Below are 14,537 nucleotides of genomic sequence, written 5' to 3' on the forward strand. Positions count from 1 at the left end.
TGTGTTTGAATTAGACATAAGGAATGAATGCAAAACACTTTGCTATGGTAGTGAGCATGTTAATCACCTCCATTGCCCCTCTCATGTTCAGTGCAACCTTGATCACTAGCATTTCAGCAGGTGACTCTGATGATGCAGGATCAGTGTAGTTTTACAAGGATATGATGCTTTCTGACCAGTGGAAAACATTCAAATTTTCTAAGAAACCTGATATCAGGGTGAAGAATGCAACAAAGCACTGAGTTTATGTGAAGAAAATTCAACACTGGTGCTAATAGACTTTTTGTAGAGTTATATTTCTATTCATGAAAGGGATTCAATTAAAATGTCCCCAACAATCTTCCCCAACATTAATTAACTGGGTTTTAGTCCATTATTTTTACTGTTACTTAAGACTTGCATGACTTAAAAACTGGTGAGCACTATGTATTTAAAACTTTTTTTTCAAACCATAAAAATGAATTTATGTGCTTCCCAAAGAAATAATAGTTGTTGTTAATCTTTAGCTTGACCTGATATGAATAAACTTAGAGCTACCTGCACTACTACAAGGACTGACACATAGAAACCATGACTTTCAATGATTCACAAAATCATTCTGGGAATTGTTTTGTTTTTAATGAAGATTAAAACTCTAAAAGGAAGAAGATTCAAGATAAAAAAAATCTATGAAAATACCTTGTAGTCTTAAGTTCAATGATAAAATCCTGGAAGATGTCTAAACAGGAAAAAACTAGTCACTGCAAAATACAAATGCATGCAATGAAAACATTTAATGTTAGCAATAAAGTGACTAGGAGGAATTTGGAAAATTAATACCTTTCATTTGGATAACAAAAAGTCATTTTTACTATGTAAAATGCAATAAGGAAGCTGTTTATAGTTCTGTATTTGAAGAAGAAATATATTTCTTATATTACTCTAAGATTAAGACCACCAAGAAAACAAAAGGCAACCTACTGGAAATCAGTTTATTTAAACACACAGAGAAGAGCAGAAAATAATCTTCAAAATGGCAACACAAAACATATTTTTTAAAATATTAATTTTCATGGAAAGTAAAATGATTTAAGATTTGGGGCATTATGAATAACTGGAAAATTATTCAAAATTCCTGTGTAAACTTTTATTATTAGATGTCACAGGCTTTGGCCATGACTTTCTTTTTAAAGTAAACCAAACAGGAATATTAGTGGGTTAGAATATAATCAGTATATCATTTTATAAAATATTCCATCATATAATAACATTGAATACTTTCCTCTTATCATTTATTTAACTATATTATACAGCAATAACTCATTTAAATAGTAGTTTTTTTTCTTAATAAAGTTATATCTTTTATACTTTTTTGACCTGAAAAACTCCATAATCATTTAGAAGAATATCTTTCTGTAAAACAAGTTCTTTGCCTATCTTAACTTTATTTTACTACGTTGATTACATAAATGTTTCGGTTTTATGTAATTAAATTATCTTTTTTGTTTATGATCATTTTCTTTTTGGTACCTATCTTCCAAAGGTAATGCTTAGTAATATATTTTTATTTTCTTTTGGGTTTCATAATTTGATGAGTTATAGTTAATTATTAAATCCATGAAAATTATTTTCAAGAGTTCATGAAGACTCAAATTGACTCTGAAATAATCCACTCATAGGTCCACGTTTTGTTTAATATTTATATGTATACATTGCTATTTTACTCTATGATTATCCTTTATAGTAATTCTTCTTATATATAATAGGTCATATTTCTGCATTGTCCATCCACTTTTAGGTTAGTGCCAGGCTATGTCCCTTATCATCTTCAATATGGATCTTCTTTCCTGGACAGCATGTATCTATCTGAAAAGAAGCAATGGAAACATTTTAAAAGCAGCATGTTGTGGCAGAATGTGGGCTTCATAACTTGATGAGGGATGTGGTTTGAAAAGAAAACTGTTGACATTCATTGTGTAGTATTTGTTTTCATTTTAAATGTTTGATGTTGAAACTCAGTATTACTGACTACCATTCATTGGCAAAAAATCATGGGTTTGAGGATTAGATTCAAATTTGAACTTTGTATCCTAATGACAACTAACCTGGGGGCTTGTGTTTGATTAAATTGCTTAAAGTTCTAATATACTATGCTTATAGTAAGATTATTCATTCCAACTTCATGAGTTTAGAATCAACCCTAAGTGGGATCATAAATGAGCAGATAAAACATACCAAGTTTCCAATAAATAAAGTGAATAGAGTGATGGAAAATTGATGCTCATTGCTCCTTCAAAATATCCTGAAGATCTTTGTATTTCTAATCTGGAGCATTCTTCACTCCGTTGAGTTGTTTTCTCTTCCCTTAAAATGAATCTCAGAACATAATTGTCATGTATCAGGTCCTGAAGTCGCTGTAAAATAAAGCTTGATGTGGTCCAAGCCCTGCTTGTAGTAGTTGGATTATTTCCTTATGAGTCGCACGGGAGTTTGCGCATGGTTATCATTCATTATGAGCTCTCTGACTTTATATTCCTTACCTCTAACTTCAGTCTTGGCCCACTCAGCCTTCTCATGGTGCAAGCTGCTTTCTTTCTTCCACACAGGTATTTGAAATCCTGTCAGAATGCTATTTTCATTACACACTTTTCATTATTACACTGCCATCACTGAACAAGTCTATTTCAAAGCTTTTTGGGAAAAATGACAGGAAACAGAACATTTTATTTCCTCATTTCTTCATTAGATTAGAAATGTCAAGAAAGATTTACATTGTATTTATTTTTATTAAAGGATTGATAGGACTTTCTTAAAGGAAAAATAGGGAACTTAATTTTGAATGCCACTGGAGTCAGAGAACTGCACAGGAAGCCTCTCTTCCATGAAATCTTTCTGTTCATTATTTAGAAGGACTTAGAGTTCATTGTAAAATTTTTAGCTACATTGTTCTTTTGAAGGTATAAAACATTTTAGCCATTCTAAAGCACCAGCTACATAATACCTGTTCAGTGCCAGAAACAAACTGTACCACAGTGAATGTAAATTTTTATTATCAGGGTAACATCTTGCCTTATAAATTATATGTAACTTCTTTAGATGATAAATGTTAACTGATTACAAGACAGGAAATAAGATCTAAGGATACAAACCATATTAGAGTTGCTTTATATATACACCAGGCCCTGGGTTCAGTTTCTGGGGGATATGGAATGAGACAGAGAGACAGAGAGAAAGAGAGAGACAGAGGTAGAGATAAAGACAGAGACACAGAGATACAGAGACACAGAGGCAGAGAGACAAATAGTAATATCTTTGTCTGAAAGTTGTAGAACATCTAATAATAAACCTGAAGGTTACTTTATGAAATGATAAATACCTGGATATTTTTGGTCTACAGAAGTAACAATTTCATGTGGTTTGATATCAATGTTCCTCAGTAAGTGTGAGCTCCCTATGACCATAGAACTGGACATTCAGCAGGACAGTACAGTTGGACTTCTACTTATCTGTAGGTTCCCAATCTTTAATTTAACCCAAACTGCACATATATAGTGAACATGTGCAGTTTTTACTTGTCATTATTTGTTTCAACAACTATTTAAATGACATTTATGTTGTATTTAATGTTATAAATAATCTAGATATGATTTAAAGGCTCTAAGGAGGACTGGGGATATGTCTAAGTGAAGTGACTGCCTACCAGGCACACTGTCCTGGGTTCCATTCCATATTCCATACTCAAAAAAGAATTGATAAAGCATATGGGAGGATGTCAATATGTTAAATGCAAATATCATGGCATACTCTACCATGGGCTTGAGGGTTCTTGAGTGTATCCATGAGAAGGTGGAGGGGGTCCTGGTACAAAGCCCTACAGATAACATCTTGCTACCTTCAATCTAAAGTTATCATGGGAACAGGGCAAGGTCATCTAGAACAAGACAAAGTTCACCTATGGCTTATCCTGGTATAGTGATGACTTAACGCAAGGTTTTAACTCACTTTCTAGTGACATCCTTCACCCATGCCACGCATCCATCCCTCAACTCTGCTTACCCCTGACCAGAGCTTCTGCTTATGTCAAGGCTATGATCATTATCTTCACTTTGCTTCCCAAAGGGGAATTTAGTAGCCAGACCTCTGCATGTCGAGTTCTTTATACAGTACAGCATTACAGAGAACACGGGTGTGGTGGACACAGGACACGCTGCAGCTCTAGGTCAAGATTAACCACATTCAGTGTCCTCAGATTTCCCAGATCAGGAGCTAACGTATTCACTCTAGATAGAGAAAGATTGTATGTGAGATAAAAGTAAACACTGCAGCATATAAAAAGTATAAATTTCTATGCACATGTCTTTCATTAACATCACAAGGCCATAGTTTATTGAAATCAAAGAGACAAAATAGGAATTATTTTCTTACAAGAAGAGTTGCGTAGCTTCTTGTGTGCATTAGTGGAAACTTCCCGCTAGGTATTTGGAAATCATCATTTTTCTTATGCACAAATATTTTAAAAAGAGTAACATAAAATATAATATATTTAGTTCTTATGACTACCCAGGAGTGAAATATATAGAAATATTGTAATGCTGTAAAGTGCGATCTTACACATTAGAAAAATGCATGCAAGTTGTAGAAATATGTCAATCATAAAAATAAAATCAAAGCAATTAAAGCAATTAAAGTGTTTATTTTTATCAAAGCAATTAAAGTGTTTATTTTTATAACTAGAAGTAAATTTCATCTTAATTTTAGACAAATGACAACTTTTTATGAATGATAGACAACAAATTTTGTGATGCCACATTGTTTATATTTTCAAAATTTTAGTGTTTTTAATTATATATCATAACTTAAATATGTTTATCTGGTATATATGAAGAAACAAAATTGGAAAATATTTTCACATTTGTTAATTGCACAGAAATTTTAAGGATTTTTTGAGAGATCTGGTATGATGTGTATATATCTAAGTATACACCAAAATGTACTTATGTCATCAAAGTAAGGTTTTACCCCAAATTTTGATGTGTTGCTTTTCTCATACAACCTCATAATAAAATAGTTAAGAATTACAAAATAACTATTTTATTTCAGTGTCTGATGCTTCAGTTTCACTGCATATAACAAGACCATTAAGTGTACCTCTGTCAAGTATATCTTAATGTAAAACAGATGCTAATTTTAATTAATTATTCTTGTCTGAGAAACAGAAGGGAAGGTACTGTAAATCAAAGAGTGAAGTAGCTAGGGGATTTAGATGATAGGAACCATCCTTTTCAAAGCTAATATTCCACTGTGATTTCCAGAGAGCTACTATTCCACTGTGATTTCCAGAGTTATTCAAATCTAGTACATGATTTACAGCTTTAGATTCCTTACGGAAGGTTTTCATATGGATTTCAATTGATGGAGAGAGTATTCTGATATTAATACGAAGACTCAGTTCATCCAAAAGTGTGATAAAAGAAACTTCAGGCCCACTGGGGAAATGAAGGTGCAGTCAATCTGTCAGCTTCTGTGCTGCAGTAAATCACAACCATCCAATCCCAGAGGCTCAGGATATTCGATTCTTGCTCCCGGGAAAATGGCGGAGTAAGGGTGGGTTGGCTGGCTAAATTTCACTTAGATTTCTGAGTCCAAGCCCCAGACCAAAGCAGCAGGTACTCTTTGGCCCATTCACTTTCCATGACTGAGGACCTAACAGGAGAAACAGCATTTGAGCCAGTTCATATAATCAGATTGGAATCTTCTGCTTAATCACAGTCAGCACTGGACCTTTCATACCCATTGGCTTAAGCATGTTACACAGTGAAATCCACTGTGGAGCAGATGATCACTCCTCCCAAGGAAGGAGCAGGAACTCTCACATAACAGTGGGTGGTTCCATCTAATTCTGTTGCAGGAGCTGTGCAAATAGGTAAGAGCTGTAGTCCACTGCAACACATACGATGAAGTCATATTGCCAATATTGATCACAATCACCTGTGCATTTGGGAAATTTCCAAGGAGCTTTTTTACTCCTCTAATAGTGTTCTTTCCTTCCAGAAATGCATTCCTCCTCTGTGTGACCACTGCTAACAACAGATTTTTAACTTGACTGCCTGTTGGAAATGCTTCTTATTCTACCCAGAGAAAATAACTGTGATTGCAGGAGAACAAAATAAGAAGAAAATGGAGACAGCAGAGATGGTGTGATCTGAAAACTTAGTATCTTACAGGCATAGAAAAAAAAAAAAAAGAAGTCTGAGAACAGAGGGGATGCTGATAGTGTCTGAAATAGAAAACATTGTCTCTGCAATAGCCTTTTGCAAATACAAATTGGAATTACTAAGTTTTGTGGTGTCTATGTTTACTGTCTCCCTGAAAAGTGAAAATACTCAAAATTCAGTAACAAAAATCAATGGGGTAAAAACAGACTCATTTTAACTATAAACCTGATCACGTTAATTTCCAACCTCAAAAGTGTCTGAGAACCTTAATGTTGCATGTTAAGGAAAGAAAGTAATGATAGTACACTGATAAAATCAGTGATAACTACCACTAGCATGTACTATTCACATAGTAAATGCTTGGTTTTATCCTAGAAGCTTGGTAGGCACAAAATCGCATGAGGAAAAAAGTTTTTTTTTTTTTTTCCACTGCAATACATTAAAAGTGTTTGAAATTTTCTCCCAAACTAGCTGTCCTAGTTCATGTCATACCTTACTGTGTACAGTACCATAAACACAGAGAAGTGTAAACACATAGTTGGGCTTGTGGCTTCTTGATTATGTGGCATTTCTCTGCCTGAAATGACTTTTCTAGTCACATTTCTCTACCCCAAAGTGACAAATCCTATTATTGTAAATGTGATTTTTACATATTTTAATTCTCTTCTGTATCCCCACTATTCCCTCTCCCCTACCACTGTCACTCTGTAGAGGGATTATTTTTGCACCTCTGCACTTGTCATAGCCCATCCAAATCCTTCACCTTCCCTGAGGAATGAGCATCTTAAGGAACTTGTTTGTTTCTACTTTACTTTATATTCCAGTGGTTATTCTGAGAGCACTCAAGTAACATGAGTGGAAATCCCAACAGCCAAACTGAGCTATTATTGCAGTTTTAATTTTTACCATTAAAATACAGTTGGATCTCCTGGATACAGACATCTCATAACATCACATAGAATTGCCACAATTGACCTTGATAGTCATTACAATTTAATAAATATTTATCAGACCATTTTAAAAGAAAATATGAATGCACTTAAAAAGTAGTATTTCATTTTCTTCATATACATATCATCATTTCTAGAAAAAACTGAAAAAGTACACATAAATAGTAAGTTAATTAGTCTTTTTCAAATAAATAGTAAGTTAATTAGTCTTTCCTTGTTAAAACCATTCATCTACTGTCAAGAACTCTAGGTGGTTTTATCTCAGGGTATAGATTTATACGCCTTTTGTATATAAGAAACTTCTTGTACTATTTTGAAATCAAAATCAGAATTTGCTAATGCACAATGATAAACTTGATTGTACTGAAGAAAGGAGGCCTTGAGTTTTACTTTGTCAGCCTTATGAAAGAGCTAGAATTATTCTACCGAAAAATCTATAATTTGAAGTGGTGCTATATTTGGAATGAGAAGTGTGAGGAGAACAGCATCTGGCTATATTTTAAAAAGTTGCGTTACCAGCAGACCTATGCACAGTATCTGAAATCTGGTGTCTAAATTGGAAAGAAATCAGAGAGGTTAAACTGATAGTTGACTAAATGTTCTCAAAATAGACTGGCAACGTGACTATTTCAAGAAAGCACCAATGCATTTATCCCAAAACATTTGGAGGAGATCCATTTTTTTGTTTTTAACGTATCAACTCAAAACTAAATTATAGTCACCTATTCATATTGGTGCTTTCTTACACCTGGAATTCATGTGGTAATTAGAATCAACCGTTTTTCATTAAGATGAATCATATAGAGCAAAACATTGTAATAAGAAAAGTTTACTAATACTTGGGATCTTAAAACTAGACTTTAATAAATGAATTCTTCTCCATAAGAGATGTTTTGGTTAATTTTGAAATTTTGATATTTTTTTGGATTTATAGAAGAGTGGCAAAAACATGGAAGAGAGTTCCCATTTACCCTATATTCAACTTATTGTAATGTTCATGTTGGATAAAATCACACTACATTTCCCAAGCTGTGAAACAAATACCATTAACTAACCCATACACTTTTTTCATATTTACCAGTTTTCTATTAATGTCTTTTTTCTTCCTTTTCTTCTTTTTCTGTTCCAGGAGTCACATTCCACTTAGGTACTGTATTTCTTTAACCTCGTATTTGTGACAGTTTCTGTTTTCACCTGTTTTTCCTGGTATTAGAATATCTTAGTCTAGTATTCAATTTGCAACCATCTGATATCTTGTGATCCACCTGGGTTTCTTGCACATTGCAAGCATTACATGGTATCAACATGAATGTTGCCAGTACCACTGGCCTTGTTTGTCTGGTTAAGATGAAGCATGCCAGGTCACCAGTAAACACACTTGCTGTTATCCTTTCCATCCTCTGTTTGTCAGAAGTAAATCATTCATTTCAGACCCTGTTCCAGAAAGAGTGCTTGGGGAATGAGTTTCATAAACTTCTCAGATTTATGTGTAAACCACCACAGTGATTATTAAATATCCATGGAGGGGATATGGATCCCAGCCCAATACCCTTGAACCTCTGCCCATTATTTTTAGCATGCTTTAGAGACTCTGGCCTACAGAAACAGAGATTGGCTTGACCAGGGAGAAGAGGATGCCTGTGATTCTTTTGGGGATTTTCAGATGTGGTCATTCCACCTTTTCTCCTTATTGTAATATTTTACTAAATACTTTGTTTTCCCTTGTAAATTAATAAGTAAGTTATATAGGTATGTCAGTATTGGTTTGTGAATATTTATCATACTGATATAGTAATTCAAACTCAAATTTGTTTTTCTGTCAATTTGTTCAAGGTTTGGCCAACGAGAGCTCATTAGATAGAGTCCTGTGATCTCTCAACATAGTTGTACCTTTTTAAAAGCCCATTCTCAGTTTCTGTAATTACACAACTCCAAGCTTCTATTGTGTTTTTAATATTCAAAGTTAGACTTAGCTATTCCTCATGGGAAGTTCAGTTTATCTTAGTAAAGTAGTATTTACAAGTCAAAAGGTGGATGTTAGATGTACTCACTGATAGAGGAACACACACACACACACACACACACACACAAAAAAAAAAAAAACAATTTATAACTTTATTAGAATATACAGATATTCCTAGCATTAATTTAAAGAGAATAAAATCAAACCAAAAAAAAAATAAAGAAAAACTTAATAGAATAGTACAAATGACACAGGATTTCAAAACAAGATAACAGGAAATCAACAGTGGCTGCCATAATGTCTCTTCCTTTCTTAAAAATAGCTGTCCGTACCTTCACACATAATAAATTAAAAAAAAGAGTAAAACCAATCAAATAATGAAAACATTATTAAGATTTTTAAAAAAGATACAAGAAATCAACAACGACTAAAATAATATCTCTTGTTTTCTTCAAAATAGCTATCCATGCCATCACACATACTAATATCAAATGAAACAGAATGAAACCAATCAAAATAAGTGAATGAAAATATTACTGGACTTCAAAACAAGATACTAGGAAATCAACAATGGTTACCATAATACATCCTATTATCTTGAAATAGCTATCCACACCATCAGACACAGTAAAATATAACAAAATAAGATGGAATAAAACCAAAACTAACAAAATTATGGAAATGATATAAGAATTCAAAGCAGATAATATGAAATTACCAGTGGTTACCACTTTCCCTTTTTAGGTGTTTCCTCTTCTATCACTTTCCTTATCTATTGTGCTTTTTGGATTCTATGAGTTCAAACAATTTTACCCATGAGGATAATCTCCAGTTGAATCCTTTACCTACAAGAGTCTTAAGATTATCCTACTTTATAGATTAGTAGCTTTCCGTTATATAAAAATAACATAACATTCTTATTCATTCTGTAACTAAAGGGAAAGTTACCCTTCCTTTTTTCTTGTCTCCTGTCTCATGGAACGGGTGTTTTCTCTCCTTTGATTTTCAATCTGCAAATTTCCTTTCAAGTTAAATGTGCTTCATATGTACAGCATATTGATGGATCTTGTTTCTTAATCCACTCTCCCTATGTTTCTTTGTATTCCTGATTTGAGGCCATCTACATTAATGGTAGTAACAATTGGCCCATGCATTGGTTTGTCTCTGCTATGCTATCCTCCTCTGTTGGCCCTCTACTTTTCCCCTTTATTCAATTGTCTGTCCTTTTTGGTGATCTTTCTCTGCTGCTGTTCCTGGAACAACTGTCATTTTTATCTCTCTCTCTCTCGCATATCTTTCAGCACTCTCAGTAGGGTTGGTTTTGTGGTCATGAATTCCTTCATTTGTTCTTTATCATGGAAGTATCTTATTTTCACATCAATTTTGAAATACAGTTTTTCAGGGCACACCAATCTGGGTTGGAAGTTAGTTTCTTTCAGGGTTTGAAACACTTCACTCCAAACTCTTCTTGTTTGATGGTTTGTGTTGACCTTTCTGCTATGATTCTGATTGGTTTCCCTTTATGGATGATCTATTTCTTTTCTCTAACAGCTTTTGATATTCTATTCTTATGATGAAATTCTGGGACCTGGATTATTATAGGTCTGAGTGTAGATTTACTTTGGTCTTGGCATGTTTGAGTTCTTCATGTTGTCTCCCTTATTTATGCTTTCCCATGTTTGGGAACTTTTTTGCTATTACTTCTATAAATAGTCTTCTTAGGTCATTTGTATTGACCCCTGCTCTTTCACTGATACATTTCATTGTTAAATTATTTTTCTTTGTATCATCTTACAGACATTGAATTGTTATTTCTTGGTTCCTTGTTATTTTTGAGTTATTTCCTTTCACAACTGTTAGCTGTGATAATGTCTTTAAGGTCTGAAAGTCTATCTTCAGTCTCTTTTCAGCAGTTTTGTCAGCTTTGAGTGACTTTTTATTTCCTGGATATCTCTTTCAATCTATTTCATGCATTGTAATTTTTCCCTATATTGTTCATCCAAGGTTTCCATCATTTTCCTCTCTCTTCTTTTTTTTTAAAATCTGTGTCTCTTTAGTTATGCTCAGTAATTTTCACTATATTTGTGATTTCTTCTTTTATCTGACATATTATTTCTGATTTGATTACTTTTACAGTCTCATGAAATTATTTCCTTACTTCAGCTGCTATCCTCTCAGAGATTTCATGTGTGTGACCTCCATTTTCTTTCATGTCTGTAACTCCCATTTTCTGTATGGACTGGAGGTCTGAGATTGCCTTTTGCTGCTTCATCTTGACATTTTTCTGCATTCCTCCCAACAAACCAGTTGTAGGGTCTCAGGCACTTCCATACTGGCTACTATGAGGTGTAGGGAAATGGGTCTGGAACCCGGATTTCTTTGACTCTAGGTTTCCAGGAAGGTGGCAGGGCATAGGGCATCTTCTCCAGACCTGTGCATCTACGCGAAGGCTTCTCTAATGGTCAGGTGTGCATGGTGGCAGGGCTGCTTCTTCTCTCAGCTTGTGTGTCTATACCAGGACTCCCCCAGTGGTGTCAGGCACACTGAAGTGTTTTTTTTTTTTTTTTTTTTTTTTTTTTTGTCTTTTTCGTTTTTAATGGTACCAGGGATCGAACTCAAGACTGCCTGCTTGCAAGGCAGGCGCTTATGCCGCTGAGCTAAATCCCCAGCCCCTGAAGTGTGTTTGTTTGATTCTTCTGGTGGGCACTGGCTGCCCAAAAGAAGCAAGGGATTCCAGTGGTGTCCTGTGGGCATACAAGGTATGTCTAGCTGTTTCTCCTTTCCGTGCTAGTTACTGGAGGCAGGCTTTCCAGTAGTAACTATGTGTTCACAGGGGAGGTCTGGCTACCTCTTCTTGCCCATGCTAGCTGACCACAAGAAGCAAGTTTTCAATGGTGGGTGGCATACTGTGGCAGGTCTGGCTGTGTCTACTTATTCCTAGTTTAATCACCTACTCTTTTAATGACCGTCTGGTGCTTGATTAAGACTCAAGAAATTCAAAATTTTCATACAATATTTAAGACTATGAATAAGTATGCCATGGTAAGGCAATCACAAATGACAACAAAGAATGTGATATGACATTAGATGATATTAGAAGACAATGCACAATTATTAGAATAGTGTACAAAAGTATATATTTCTTGGCTTTCTTCAGTAAATATATTACCTGGGATCTGGATCACAATAAGGAGATGCTGACCTTAGCAAATCATTAAGAGTGACAAACAGAGAGTTAAGGGGGGAAAAGAATCTGAGACATTTATAAATCTTATTTGAAAGCAGGTTTTGTGAATGAAAATGGGATAAGAAATTAGGCTAACTTATGATGCTATGTTTGGAGGAAGAAGACACAGAATGGCATCTGGGAATTAGTATGGACACAAGCTACTAAGCAGGTGGCACAAGGCGGCTGACAGAAGTGAGAAATACAAGATGTTTATGTTGGAGCAGTGCACACTGATGCTACACTATTGAATTTAACAGAAAAAAAGAATGAATCAGGTAGAAATAATCAAAATGGCAACAAAAAAGGATGCATCTATCAGGGGAATTTCTAGTTTCTTCCCATTTCTTTTTTGGTTTTGACTATGAATGAATCTGTTGCAAAAGTATAGGTCATTACTAAGAGCATCAGTTGTGAATAGAAAGAGAAAAGCTAGTTCATTTTGTTGAACATAATTCAGCTCAGAGGTGATTTGCAATATTTAATGAAGAAGGAATTCATGCATGTTTGAAATACATGTGGAGAAAGCCTACTTCAAAGGTTCTTTGGGTCCTAGGTCTTCGTGGCCTATCATTCTAACAGCTTCAGCAGATCAGCAATGAATTCTCATTCTAAACTTGGAATATTGTTTAACTCATCAAAAGTGGAAAAGAAGATTTATATTTTTAGTTTTGCTGAGAGTGAACATAATAAAATATAATGAAAAAATACGCAATTTTGACATTTTGTTCTATCAGAATTTCTTAATTATATAAGATTTATTCCATGAAAATCGTAGAAAAATGAAAAAGAATTTTTATAATTTATTTGCATTTATTAGTAGTTTAAACAAATGGAAGAAATAATTTTCAATCTATGACAAATTTTCTAATCAAGATGCTAAAGAAAAACTAAGGATATCAAATATTCAAAATGTTAATGATTCAGTGAATAATTATTTAAACATTGTAGCCATCAAGTCTGCTCCTGATATGTTAGTATCAATGAAGCATCAATTAAAGAAAAAATAGGTTTAAATAATATGGGGAAACCTGAGAAATGATAAGAAAGATTCACCTACACAATCCTATACCTGGCAACAGCACTGTGGTACAGATATTCTCTCAAATTTACTGTGGATGTGGTTGAGACCCAAAATTAAGCAAATATGTTAAAGCCAACAGGAAACAACACTGAAGTACTTCTGATTTGCTTTGTTTTTCTTGATACATCTGGAAATCTCTAAGGTATTGTGAGAGTCAATTAAACTAAACAACCGTAGTACTTTGCAGAACAAAATACATAAGATAGGTTTGTTACTAGGAAACTTCTACCCTTCTTCAGTGTGTTTTCTGTATTTCACTTGTATTTGAACTATTCCATTGAAACAGTTTTATCTATCACTTAATCATAAATTCATTTAGCCACATTTAACAGTTGACCACTCTTATTTTCTGTTAAACAGCTAAACTGTTTGGAATTATTTTGTTGGAGGAAATGCAAATCTATCTTCGCTCATGAAAATATGTGGGGGAAGGAGTTTAACAAGTACATGGGAGTACCTTAACAAGCCCCAAAACAAAAAAAAAACAGACTCAAAAACCAGAACCAGAACAAGATCATGAAGACTACAGAGGCAAGGCTGGCTACTTACTGTGTCTCTGCCTGCTTTTTTTCTCAGTCATCTACCTCTCTGTTCTACTTCCCTAGGTCTGACACAAAAGCAAAGCCCTAAGTGGTTCACCAGGCTGTCGCTTGTCTGTTCTAGTGATCCTTGACATAGCCTCTCACGTAATTATCATGAACTGGCAGTTCAGAGCCCTCAGGTCCCTGAGGTGAAATTCTGCATGGAGAAAGTGACACGGCTGTGCTACTGAGTTATGTTTCACTCTGACCACCACACGAGATATTGCAAAGGGGCACCTAACATTGTATTCTCAGTTGGAGGTTTCAGCGTTTAGTCTGTGTCAGCATCACTGAAAGCTGTGTTTATGCACTGAGCGCTAACGGGGTCCAGGTGAAGGCAACTGTGTCCATCCAAGGACCGTACCTTGAGAAGGTCCACGTTCTCCATACAAGGAAAAATCTAAACAATCCTACAGTATGATAGCTGTGTGTTTAATTAAGCCACTGTGGTCATTCAATTCCTTTTATTAATGTATTAAGCATTTAAATAGAATTCAGTATAAGCAGATAAAAATGTCTGTGTATACCAGCATTGATTC

General features: G+C 34.4%; 1 protein-coding gene across 1 annotated transcript in view; it reads left to right on the plus strand.

The window, feature by feature from the left end:
• The window catches only part of Cntnap2 (contactin associated protein 2), a 1,917,858-nt gene that overhangs the window by 110,359 nt on the left and 1,792,962 nt on the right, over positions 1 to 14,537 (plus strand). The gene's annotated exons all lie outside the window — the stretch shown is intronic.

This window comes from Cavia porcellus, unplaced genomic scaffold, assembly GCF_034190915.1.
Source record: "Cavia porcellus strain 051 isolate PalLab524CR breed Dunkin Hartley unplaced genomic scaffold, mCavPor4.1 scaffold_6, whole genome shotgun sequence".
Classification (NCBI taxonomy): Eukaryota; Metazoa; Chordata; class Mammalia; order Rodentia; family Caviidae; genus Cavia; species Cavia porcellus.